Genomic DNA, 13,117 nt, shown 5'->3' with positions numbered 1-13,117 from the left:
GTCGTCTTACCAGATAAGAATCTTTTTACTTGTTTAAACAATATGTACTTAATTGGGTAATATTGAAGCCTTTAACAAAAGTTTTAGCATGATGAATGGATATCAAGATATTGTAGTCTCCTGTTCAATCACAAGCATATTTGTTTCTTAATTGTTTACATGAAAATTATTTTCTTCATTCACATTTTCTCAAATAAAAGAAAACTGGGCTAGGAGAAACACCAGCTCATTTCAGGTCTGATATTTTAAACATCCTGGCTTAAAATCCCTTAATTCTAAATTGTCATTCTTTTGCACCTAATTTCTACGGACGACTTTCCAGTCTGCAGTAAAAAGAAAAAATAATTCAAAAGCGTGTTTTGTAGGTTTTTTTTTCCATGTAAGACTCATTCTTTTTAGCTGGACCCCAATATTATTCAAGTACTGCTTATCCATAGAGAAATGCCATGACTTTCAAATTGTTTTTGGATGTCTAAGAATACTTTTCTTGGCTATTATAAAAGTTCAGGTAGGTTGCCTGCCTGTGAATCAGATGATTGTATGTTTTTGACCTATAACTCAAAATTCCATAGTATACACAGCATTAAAGAAAAGGTTAATTAACATGTTGGAATATACCAGTTTAACGTGACACCATCACAAGATAGCTTGAATGTATGCGTTAAAGCTCTACAATTTACCTCTAACACAAATTTCCATAATAGATCAAATAAGACAATGAACAGCAATTCATATAGTTATTAACTTAATAGCCATACTTCCTGTGCAACACTTGAAGATACATGCAGCTAAGACTGGATGTGAGAATCCTATATGTCTCCTATTCTCTCTCTCCCATTCAAACACATGAATGACATTCAGTAAATGTTTTAAGCCATGCATATCAAAATGTAATTTAACACAGATTAAAGTGTGTTACATTAAAAAAAAACATCTGGAATTATTTCAACCTCTTAAAAAATAAATCTGTTCTGTGTCACATCACCTGGAAGAAAAGGGAAAAAAAGTTGAAAATTGAGATGGTGGCAGACTTCTGTGCTATTGTTCAAGTCTCTCTTCCAAAGAATGGACTGGAGTTTGTTCTGAAATATTTTTCTCTGCAGCCTGCATCTTGAACTCAATCTTCCTTTCTGTCCTGACAGTTTCTTTACCCACATCAAATTTAGTCTCAGTTCAGTTTTCAAAGTGACCCTGCTGATAAAAGGTTCTGATCTCTTTCACAGAATGCTTTCCAATGTATTATACCGCTAGTTTGTAAAAAAATAAAAATGGAGGATTCACAGTGAAGAAATCAGATGATTGTAGCTAATTACACAAATATTAGTTAAAAGAAATCCTACCTTAAACAGTGAATAACGTAGCTATGGTAAAATGGATTGATTACATACAGAATAAATACCAGATTAGGAGGTATTATGTAGCCTTTAGGTAAGAATGTTTAGACTGATAGATGATTCGAGTAAATAATACATGGGCTGCTTGGAATTGTTAGAGTGGTGTATAGCAGAAGTCAGGGGGGGGTTGAGTGGGAGGTGGGGGTGGGTTAGGGTGGAGGGTGGGGTAATATATATGCATAATTAAACTAGAAGATGGGATTAATGGAATATTGTTATTTTAAGAGAAATTTATATTATGATTTATATATGTTCAATTAACTTAGAAGATGGGATTAATGGGCTATTGTTACTTTAAGAGAAACTCATATTATGTCTGTTGGGAGGTGAGGGGGTATAATATGTGAATGAGTAATCTATTTTAAGATGGGGGAGGGGAGGGGGTAAAGTATTTAGTATAATATTTGAATGAGAAAATTTTTGGGGGGAGGGGAGGGGGCATAGCATCTGTATGAGATTTACATTGTATGGTGGGGGGGTTAAAAGGGGGAAAATTTGTTTGTATAAAACTTTTTTAATAAAAAAAAAATAACGTAGCTATTCATTATAACATTTATTTACCATATTTATTAATTCAATTTGTATAGTCTTCCCATATCACATATATGACTCTAATCAGCTGACAACAGTTAAAACAGTACCAGCTTGGAGTTGTTCTGAAAAGAAAACTTGGTGTTACTTTCAGTTTTATAAAGAAAAGGCAGAAAAAAACATATTATTAATAGTAATAATTTCCAGTTATGTCACACTGGCTCATTCTTTTAGATTATACAGAGAAACAGAGTTCTAATTTATTTTATTTACATGACTTAGTTGCCTGTGCCCAGCATTTAGTTGCTCCTTAATAAGATGAAGACATAGGGGAAGTCAAAATAATTATATTAGGAAAATATTATCTGGACTACAGAGTTTTTTTATTTCCCAGGTTTCTACAGTAATATATAAAATACTGTACAGCTGTGCAGTATTACATTATGTAGATTGTTAGAAATCTGAAGATAAAAGACCGTGTCAACAATTGCCACATGCTCATTTTGCAAAATTGTATAATATGCCTTACTCTGAATATCTACAACATGATTTGCAAACTATAAACATTTAGTGTTGAACCTTTGAAAATGCCAATGTCAATAAACTACTGAAACAAATTACCTTTTGATAACTCTTTACCAATGCATAACTTGCTTTCACACAGTTTTGGATCATTGCTTGGAGTGCAAAACATCCCATATGTACATAAGAAATACTTTTTTATATTGGCTGTGTGAGTAATAACTCTTTTTTTTTTACTTTTTGAAGGATGTATGTGTGCCTTCAAGTCAGTCTTGACTCTGGATGACTACATGGGCCTTCTTGGTAATATTTTGGGAAATGGTTTGCCCTTATCTGCTTCTAGGACTGAGAGAGTGGCTGGACCAAAGTAAACATCAGTTTTGACAAAATTAATATCAGTCAATTGCAAAAAGAAGAGCTTGCATACTGTGACAATATCTTTAATATCATCAAATAGCAACTGCCTTTGGAATGAGTTATTAGGTAGATAAAAATGCCAAATCCAAACAAGTGGCTGAACAAAGTATAATACTAATAAATAATGCTAATCATTATCTTCAGTAGATTCGCAGTTAAGACCTATTGGAAGAGGGATGAAAGAAAAGAGAGATCAAAGAAAGAAAAACCATAGACAAAGTTTCCAGATTACTTAATAAACAACTACAGCAGTCCAAAAAGTAGTCCAGTTGTCTTCAAGGTCAGATATCTAATAAATTTCGGTATTATTAAAGAATTTTTGAAAAATATACCAAGATTGAGCAAGGGAATGAATGAATTTCTGTATTTTCCAGATATGGTTGTTAATCCCTGAATATGGCTGAAGTACCATCTTTTCAGGCTCCAGACAGGAATCTTTTTTACCTTATTTCAAAATGGATTGCTCTTCAGAACCTTTGCACAGTATGATATGTGCCTGAAGTCTTTTGATTTTACCTAGAAGCAGGTATATCTTACTCCCAGGCCTCAGAATGCTTTCCAATTTATCAGCAATAATTGTCAAGTTGGAAACAATACTAGAGAATGGAAGGACTTGACAGGGAAAAGAATCAATTTCATCTACTACCCAAGGAATCTGCAGATAGTTCAAGGTACTTTCAAATCCTGCAATTTATCAGAGCCTTGAGCATAATTTGGCAATTTTTTGCAAGTCTAGACACAATATCTAAGTAACAAGATTATAAAATCCCCTCTCTGAGGGAGATGGGTGGTTAAGAAGTTTGATCTATAAACAAATAAAAGAAATAAAGAAATGTTGTGAGGTATGAAGCTGACAGACCTAACCAAGATGGCTAAGGCTCCTTATAGCTTTAGAAATAATCCAGATAGGATTCATGGCAGAAAGTCATGAAGATAAGTCTGCTGAAATGGTTCCCTCCTAGAAGGAACTCTTTAAAAAAAAACACGATAAAGCTTCTGTTCAAATCTTAAGCATCTGACAATGACAAGATGGATTTCCTTGGGCAAAGTTTACAAACATATTTTGTTCCGATTATTTTCAGAGGAAAAATAAAGCATTCTGCTGAAGGAAATATTGTACTCAAATAAATTCCTGAATAGCAAACAGGAAGCTATACTCCGAAAAAGTGTGTGAGCTAGGATGAAAAAGTAAACAAGCCTTTGGCAAAGTTGATTAAAATAAAGAAATTGGGAGAGGGGGTTGATCTGGGATGCACACCCTTGGCTTTGAGGGAACAAATGTTCCCATAGGCTCCAAAGTGAGCACCTTACCTATTTCTGGAATATGAGACTGTAATTGGTGTTCATGTGGTAAAAACAATGCTGAAATTAGATTCTTTTTTTTAAAAAAAAAAGATGTTAGGTGTAGGGGAGTATTAACACAAAATGCTGGCCTGGATTGGCAGAAGACATGTTTTAGGAACCCATCTACAGTGTAGTATCTATCTGGTTACTATGGCACTAAAAAGAAAAATCACAGCTGCTTTCATGAGCTAGTCATGGCACAGCCATACTTTTTTTCTAGTATCATTGCAGTAGCTACACAGCATTTTGTTTTTAATGAACATTTGCAATGCATTCCCAAAGGCAGGATTTGCAGTGGCATCTGACATCCTGTCAAGTGGTGGTAGTGTACAGATAGCCATCAACTTATAACAGTTCATTTAGTGGCTGTTCAAAGTTATAATGGATCTAAAAAAAAAGGGACATTCACATTTATAACGGTTGCACATTCCCATGGTACCATGATCAAAATTCTGATACTTGGCAACTGGCATGTATTTATGACAGTTGCAGTGTCCTGGGGTCATGTGATCCCCAATGGCAAACTTCTGGAAAGCAAAATCAACGGGGAAGCCAGATTTACTTAATGTTATTAATTTAACTGCAGTCATGCACTTAACAACTGTGGCAAGAAAGATCGTAAAATGGAGGAAAACTCATTTAACTGTCTTACTTAGCAATAGAATTTGGGGATCAATTGCAGTCATAAGTGGAGGACTACCCATATTTAAATGATTAAAAAAAGTCCCTATTGCCATCTAGTAATCAATTAAGAATAAACAATTTGTCCCAAAATATTGAAAATGCTTTCCTCTTCCTTCGGAATGATTTCCTTGCTCAATTTCACCTACCAAATAGAATTGTAACATTGATTGTGCACCCCAATTCTTACTAAGTTTCCTGGTGAGTAAATTCTGTAGCTTTCATTAGGATTCTCACTTAAGAAAATATATACAGACTTGCAAAATTAAAAGTGTGTTAAAATAGCGGCAGTATTTTTAGAAAAGCAGATGAAACATACCTTTCACTTGTGAGCAGGACATTGCTGTTGATATCTTCAGAAAAACAAACAATCAATGCTGAATATATGAATGTTTAGCAGAAGTCAGTTCTACTTGGTAGTTGTTTGGGCTCCAGGCTGCAGACAGAAGTCATTTGCTGCTATTGTATATCTCCTGTTCACGTGAAATGCTTTAAAGTGTGGGGTGCCTGTTTCCTAAAAAGGAAACAGGCTCTTTGAACTTTAATGATTCAGTCACTCCACTGGACTGATTCCAGCATTAGCCACAGGAAACACGTGTGGTTACAGAACAAACTAAATTAGTTACAGTTAGTTCTATAATGCATTAGAGCATCAAACTCTACTGAGATCCATTACTAATATGAACATCTATCTTGAAAAGACAAAACAGTGCCCCACTTGTTTTAATAATTCAAGGGCACATTTCAGCATTAGTACTAATCTGAAATTCAATCTCTGCAGTTTTCTGGAGCGTCACTAAACTGGATGCAGAACAGGTAGAAAACATTGCTCTGCATTCATCTAAGTTCATCCAATGATAAAGCATAGCAAAATACGAAGCTGAGCATTTCCATTCAGAAACCGGTTTGGAGTTGATCACAAACAAAAATGAACTGACTTTATTTTTGCTTCAGCAGGATGCTATTTCAAAAAATAACATCTGACATCCCAATTAATATAAAAACAGCAGCCAATGGTTGCTAAAACTGTCTGAACCATCAACATAATCATCCCACAGGCTCTGTCTGTAGGCCTTCATGCAGCCCTCATGCAGCCCTCATGCCCTGTGGCAGGACTGAGTCTTCAAAGCCATTCCAACCTATTACATGCATTCAGAATGTTTCCCAATTCTTCCGTAAATCTGGTTCTTCCATTATGATCATTTACAGTAGTATATGTAACATGTAAATGTCACTAATATATAAAATCCTGCATTCATATATACCCACAGCAATATAGATGGACCCCAATTCGTACTATGTATTCTCCTTCAGATTTCTATATAGTGTCATCCTGTAAAATTTTCATTCGGATCTATTAAATTTTCCCCTTTTCTCTTAGTTTCATGTATACCAGTACATTCTTTTCTTTCAAGTCATCTGTTAACTCATTTGCTTCTTTTTACTCTAAGCCACAATCTTCCAAATGTTAAAAGTTCTCACCAAATGGACCCATAGACAGTGACTTCTGATCATTAATTATAAGGTTAATATCAGTCATTTTGGCACATTTTAACCAGGATACAAGAGGATAATCACTGCCGTCTTTTTCTCCAAGAATGCTCACTCTTTTCTATGCAAGCCTGGATGTCTAATGTAAAGACTGTGTTTCAAGCCAATGTATGGTTGCCCCCATCACACCAACTATGAGGAATATGCCTTTGTCACACAGTCAGGATAGTTCAATGCCATCCACTGCAAGTTTAGGGACACAGAAATATTTTTTTTAAAAAAAATACTGCACTCTATATCTCCAAGGGCAATGTATGCAGATTTCATGTTCGCCAGTTCTTTCTGAGCTTTTAAACATTATTTATTTTGGAAATGGGCTATTATCTCAATAAATTCTTTTTGCTAATTGAATTTTGGCAGCATCTCCATGAACAATGAGATGGCATTATTTGAAAACTCCCACTAAAATATCTTATTAGTCCATAAATATGCAGGGGGGGGGGGGCAAACAAAGAAATCAGTAAGAAAGAGACTTGTTTCTTTTTTTTTTTAAACAAAATTTTATTGGTTTTTAAAACAAAATATTCAAGGAAAGGGGTAATGGATGAAGTACAAATTTTGACAGTTACATTATGCAGGAAATGGCCCTCCCCCCCCATTCTCATAACTTTCATTTACTAATACATTGGTTTGTTATTACAAAGTACTATTTTGTCAGCGATAAACTTTTATCTTAAGATAATTTCAATCATTTTATATCACACAGATTTTCAAGTTCATTTTTGTGATCTGAGTTTTCTCAATGTTGCCTCTTCTACCCCCCCTGGCAGAGCTCCGGCACCTCCCGTGTCCTGTATGTCCGGTGTAGTGTCATTAGGTTTATCTAGGAGCACTTTATTTTTTTTCCATAAAGGCCTCAGCCTCAGTGGTCGTGTTGATTCTAACTCTCGTGTCCTCCCAGAATATTAGCATACCTTCTGGCAACAGCCATTGAAACCACACCCCTTTCTGGTATAATTTATTCGCTAAGTGCGAATATTTTTTCTTTTATCTCTAACTTTCTTTGGGATCTGTTTCAGAATGGCTATTTCTCTATCCTTATATTTTAATGTTTGCCCCCTTTGTGCACTCAGAATCTCGTTTCTTGTGGTCTTTCTAAGAAATTTCATGTGTACCTCCCTTGGAACATTGTGTGTTCTAGCATATGTTGAGTTTACTCTATAAACCAGGTCCATGTCCCACCCCATCTGTTGTCTGTCTTTTCCAATAAATTCAGCCAATAAATTTGCCATAATATCCCTCAAGTTTTCATCATCAGCCTCAATTACATTTTGGAACCTAAGAAAGAAGGACATTCATTCAAATTCCGTTTTTATCTGGTGGTTCTCCAGTTCTTGATTTCCTTTCTGCACTCCCTTCACCTCTCTTCTCATCTCAGCCATTCCCTCCTCCAAAAGTTCCAGTCTCTGTGAGTTTTGGGTCACATGGTCTTTATTCTCTCTGATCTGCTCGTTCATTTCTTTCAGTTGATTTTTTAATTCCTCCTGCCCTTTAAGAGTTGTTCAAACATCTGTTGAAAGTCCACATCAGAGGGCTTGGGCTGGAACAAAGAAGTTAGTGTCTGTTGTCCGCTGGGGCTGGACGTTGAGGATGTTGGGGCGGAGCCCGCAAATCCCGGCTTCCCCGGCAGTGGTCTTTTGGGTGGCATTGTGGTAATCAAAGCTCAGAGATGAAAATGTCAATACAGAAAAGAAGCAACTGGGGAGGTGGGTAGCCGAGAGAGATCGCGAGGCAGAGGAGCCCAGACAAATAAGGACCTAGGTAATAAAGCAATAAAGTCATTTGTTCCAAGAGACTTGATTCTTGATTGGCAACAAAATGCTCTGATAATGTCTTCTCACCTTGCAAGATCCCATCTGGGTCAGTCACCAGGAATAGAGGTTTAGATTTTCCAGCTTTTGGACTTGTGCTGGAGCCCATCCTCAGGGAACTTCTCTCTCTACCAGAATCTTTGCTTTGGGCTATTCTATGCTTCATATTTATGTGGTGTCTTCCTATTGGTTGATGGCCGGTGATTGGCTTCCTTATGCTAAGTCCCCGGCTCCTAAGTTCCTAATACACTGGTGATAAATCAGCACTCCTGTTAACTGACAAAGGGCCGGTTTCCCAGCTTCAATCATTGCCTTGGCTACCTTTGTACCTCCATGGCCAACAATCTTAGTAGCTGCAAAATTGAATGTATGTTCTTGTTCATTGCAATGTGAGGCTACCAATGAGTTTGGGTGTCTGACCTCTCGCTTGTGTTCTTGCAGTCTGATGGTTAGCTTTCTCCCGTCTGTCCTACATAGTCACAGGGGCAATTAGTGCTTTATATAGCAAAGTATTCTCCTCCTTCCCACTAAAAGTGTTTGGAGTACTGGTCTCTCAGATGAAAGATTTTAGGTAAGATTTCAAAATACAAATGGGAGAATTGAAAGAGATAAAAAATACCCATGAGAAAGAAATAGGTTTGTTGGACTAAATGAGACTTGCAACGACATTGTTGCCTTCTCAACAGAAAGCCATTCAAAACTGATATTTCGGTCATTTTCAGTTCTCAGAGCTGATGTGCTATGTTTGTGTTGCTGTCAAATTGGGAATTTGGATTAAAGGCAGCTCACTGAGACAGAAAAACTGCAGATCTCTTCCATGATCAATTGCCAGACACTTAATTATGACAACTGCTAGCCAATGGATCCTTTCTGAATGGTTCTGAAATATAGCCAAGGTCCTGAAAAGAGAGTTTGGATAATCTCTGCTTAGGAGGTTTCAGGAAATTGATCCCAATAATGAATTGCTCTTTCAACAACAAAGTTTTCTTCTAATGTTAAATCCATCTTCTTCTTCTTTTTTTATTTATCGAATTTTGAAACCATCCATCTCACTCACAGAGGGACTCTCATAACTTCTAGTATAACATTCTGAGTGGCATTAAGGGTATGAGAAGGATATCCTGACCTTTAAGGCAATTAAAACAAAACTTTGCTGTTCACTACATATATTGAAATGAGATTAGTTATATTTTTGCTTACCGTGTTGTTTGAGCTCCAATCTGTAATTGTGTCAATCAAGGTGGCTACTAAGATATAATGCATGTTTGCTAAACCATAATGCACACATCAAAATAATTATTACACAAAGTAATCTATGTTAACATAGTTTAAGAAACAAAAAATATTTATTTATATTTCACATTTTTGGACCATCCGTTTCTTTCAGAGAAAATATCAAACTTTCTTTCCAAGCCCTAGCAAAAAAATAATAAATCTTAACTTTAAGTATGGAATAAGACCTGTCTATTTTGCATCAGTGTCCTGCTCTCTATAGCTAGTGTTCCCTCCAAAATATTCATAGCAATATCCAGTCATCAAAAAGTTCCAATCCATTTATTGCCATCTATAATTTAAGGCTTAACAGGTACAGCAATGCAAATCCAGCCAATTATGGATTTGTATGCTGAAGCAAATAATGTTCCATCAATACATTTCTAAATTATTCCATGTATCTAAAAATATCAGTTTCTAATCACTATCTTCTGAACGAAACTGTCTGAATTAAATCAGGTTCTCAACACTTTTGAAAATACATAGTACATTTAATTGCATCATGAGTTCAAATATATATCTGAAAATGGTGACACTGGGAAAGCTGATTTGAAGTACATTTAATAGAAATTGAATAGTAAAGTAAATATCAAACAGCATCTATAATTTCAGAAATGCTTTTTATATTGTTTCTTTTTCATCCCTTCTAGTTCCATATGCCCTCTTAAGTCAGATTCTGTTACATCAATAGAATTCTGGCAGGACAAATGTTAAAGCAGTTGGAACAACTGTCACACAGAAACAAACAGGTAAATAAACCCTCAGAAATTAATTGCAATTGGAAAAGAGACCTCAGTTTTAATTATATTTTGATTAGTTTCTATACTACTGTTTTTACATTTAAATATTGATAGAAGATGCTAAATTGGACAGAATATTGTGCATAAAATAACAATTTAACAATAGAAGACATTTACAGTAATAAAAGGAAGATAGCATTTACATGAACAGATTAACAGATTAAGAGTTGGAAGGGACTGTATAGGTCATCTAGTCCAACCCACCCCCCCGCTCAAGCAGGAGACCCTAAACTATTTCTGACAAATGGCAATCCAATTGCTTCTTGAAAGTCTCAAGTGATGAAGCCGTCACAACTTCTGAAGGCAAGCTGTGTCATTGGTTGATTTAACACATAAGCTAAATTCTGTTATCGGATATCTTGTTTGATTTTATTCTTTAAAAATCCCTTAACATTGAGAAATTAAAAAGAAATATTTTTTTCTTATTTTGCTTTGTTCAACCCAGTTAATAACTGCTGTCAATATGGAGGAAAATCAGAATTGTCTGTGTGTAGGTATACAGTAACTTTTTTATAATCAAGTACCCAGACTGAATAAACTTGTTGATCATACAAAAAACTTACATATATAAAATCATTTCAGATATGTAAAATCAAGGTCAATTTTTATGTACTGAATATCTTACTTATTGCACTAAACCACAGTTTGCTTATGTATTGTCTCTTGGATAGATCCCAATTACCTTCACCATTGACTACTGGATAGAGTGCAGTGGCCATGTTCATACAACACAACTGACATATTAACAGAGGTTTACTAATTATGATCTCCAAAACCTAACAATGTTATGGCTAAATGAATTAACTGTGTGAATCAAAATAGCTTCAAATACAAGTAAAGATTGATAATATGTCTTTCTTTTATTGAATATTCAATTGATTGAATTAGTTAATCAATAGAGCGTTAATAATTTTAATAAGCATTGTACATGGTATCAAAATATTGCCATGTCCAATATAGGTTTTATAACAATATAATAAATTAAATCTTCAGACAGATTATTTTAGTGTTGATTTAATTATGGGCTCAACTTCTGATGAATTAAGTTAACTTTAATTAACTTAAAATGTTGAATTAGCCACTGAAATGACTTCTAAGTAGATAGATTTAGTTTTCGTATTCTTAGGTTGCTATATCAGAACACACAAGTATTACTAGTAATGATATAGTTACAAATCTTAGGGATTAACTGATTCATCACAAGCCTAAGAAAGTCAGCTTCCGGCACTAAATACAAATAAGATTATTTTCCCATCTCTTTCTAAAAATAAATAGCAACAGTACATTTTGCTGCCATCTTCCTATTCACTAAATAGAAAAATAAAAAAGGGGTATAATGTTATACGCAGTGAAAATTAATTTCTATGACACCCAGAACATTAAGTACCTAAGTTTAAGTAATAGATAAATAATACAATAATAATATCCATTTAATATCCATTTGTCTGAAGTGCTGAAGGGTTTCCTGCCTAAGCAGGGGGCTTGACCAGAAGACCTTCAAGGTCCTTTCCAACTGTTATTCTATCTATTCTATTCTATTCTATTCTATTCTATTCTATTCTATTCTATTCTACTCTAATTATTAATCATAATAATTTCACAGCCAGCCTTACAGGAAATATTTTAAATCAACATTTTTATTCAGCAATAAGGCATAAAAGAAAGCAAAATTAGTGGTTAAACAAAGAGTAAAACAAGAATTTACAGGCTCCTATTTCTTATTCATGGCAGTTGCGCAATATTGTGATTGTGCCTAAAGCACATATCAACAACATTGCTGCTGCTGAAACTCCACTGAAACAGAGTTTCCCACAGTTTCTAATCAGACAAAACCAGAGAAGAAAGCCTCTTGGTCCTAAATCCATCTCAAATAGCTAAGTCTGAACTGAAGTACAATGAAATTACAGAAATGTTATTAGTGTACATATTGTCCACAAATGCATATATATGTGGATGCTTTCTGCTTCAGAACATGAGCCCCGTTGAATTAAATCAAAGGCCCCATTTTCAACATTTTGTGACCCAGAAAATACCAATGGGAATACTGCCAGCATAAAAGAAATTCAATTGCAAATTTCACTTGAGTGAAGCATCAGTATGTTCCCAATTAAGGAAGAAGTGTGTGCATAAGTGAGTAGGCATGATAGTCTTATCTTTCACTGATCAATGTAATATTATTTCTTCAAGCACCATCTAATTTGATACTTTATCTTATAATACAAGATTGTACTTGAGATTGTAACTATTTCTATCAAGACGTATTTCCATGTGTAAATCCCAAATCTCTACTCAGAATCATTGTTTATTAGAAGCACATTAAAAATAAAATAAATGTAGTTATCCCACTGTAGGCACCACACTTCAAAGAGAAGAAGTGGAAGCTGCAGATCTAGCCATGCTGATTTTGGAATGAGTTCCATCCAAAAATGTGGGCCTGATCCCCAAACAAATAATCGAAAATCAAATTATTTAGCTGTCATGTCTCCCCTACAATGGTTCTCCTTGGAGAATCAACCTTGGGATTTAGCATCTTCCAGGAAGGAAATGCCTACAAAGCTCTAAACATTAGTATGTGGGCTCTGAATCTTTTAAACAGCATTTCATTATCTGAAGTTAATAGCTTCCTAGCTAATTCATGGCTAACAGTTGGGATTTGAGTATGACTTTAAGAAGATGAGTATTATAAATTATTTGTACTCATAATCACCACTGAAATGATAAAATTGGTGTGCTAACCTACAGGTTATCATACTCTACATCTGCTCCTTTGTTTCTTAGCTGTTGTGTCTGGAAT

The 13,117-nt window shown here is 35.0% G+C and overlaps 1 protein-coding gene and 1 long non-coding RNA gene across 6 annotated transcripts in view; one reads left to right on the top strand and one right to left on the bottom strand.

Annotated features, from left to right (window-relative positions):
* The window catches only part of OXR1 (oxidation resistance 1), a 249,405-nt gene that overhangs the window by 66,973 nt on the left and 169,315 nt on the right, over positions 1-13,117 (bottom strand). The gene's annotated exons all lie outside the window — the stretch shown is intronic.
* The window catches only part of LOC309391947, a 58,132-nt gene that overhangs the window by 5,340 nt on the left and 39,675 nt on the right, over positions 1-13,117 (top strand). The window contains exons 2-4 of the long non-coding RNA XR_014175357.1: positions 3,012-3,144; positions 3,239-3,535; positions 10,174-10,272. This is a non-coding gene — a long non-coding RNA (uncharacterized lncRNA). The remainder of the gene's footprint in view (positions 1-3,011; positions 3,145-3,238; positions 3,536-10,173; positions 10,273-13,117) is intronic.

This window comes from Natrix helvetica (assembly GCF_964273705.1).
Source record: "Natrix helvetica genome assembly, chromosome: 4".
Classification (NCBI taxonomy): domain Eukaryota; kingdom Metazoa; phylum Chordata; class Lepidosauria; order Squamata; family Natricidae; genus Natrix; species Natrix helvetica.
Note: the sequence above shows the minus strand (reverse complement) of the source record. Positions and strands in the feature narration are given on the sequence as shown.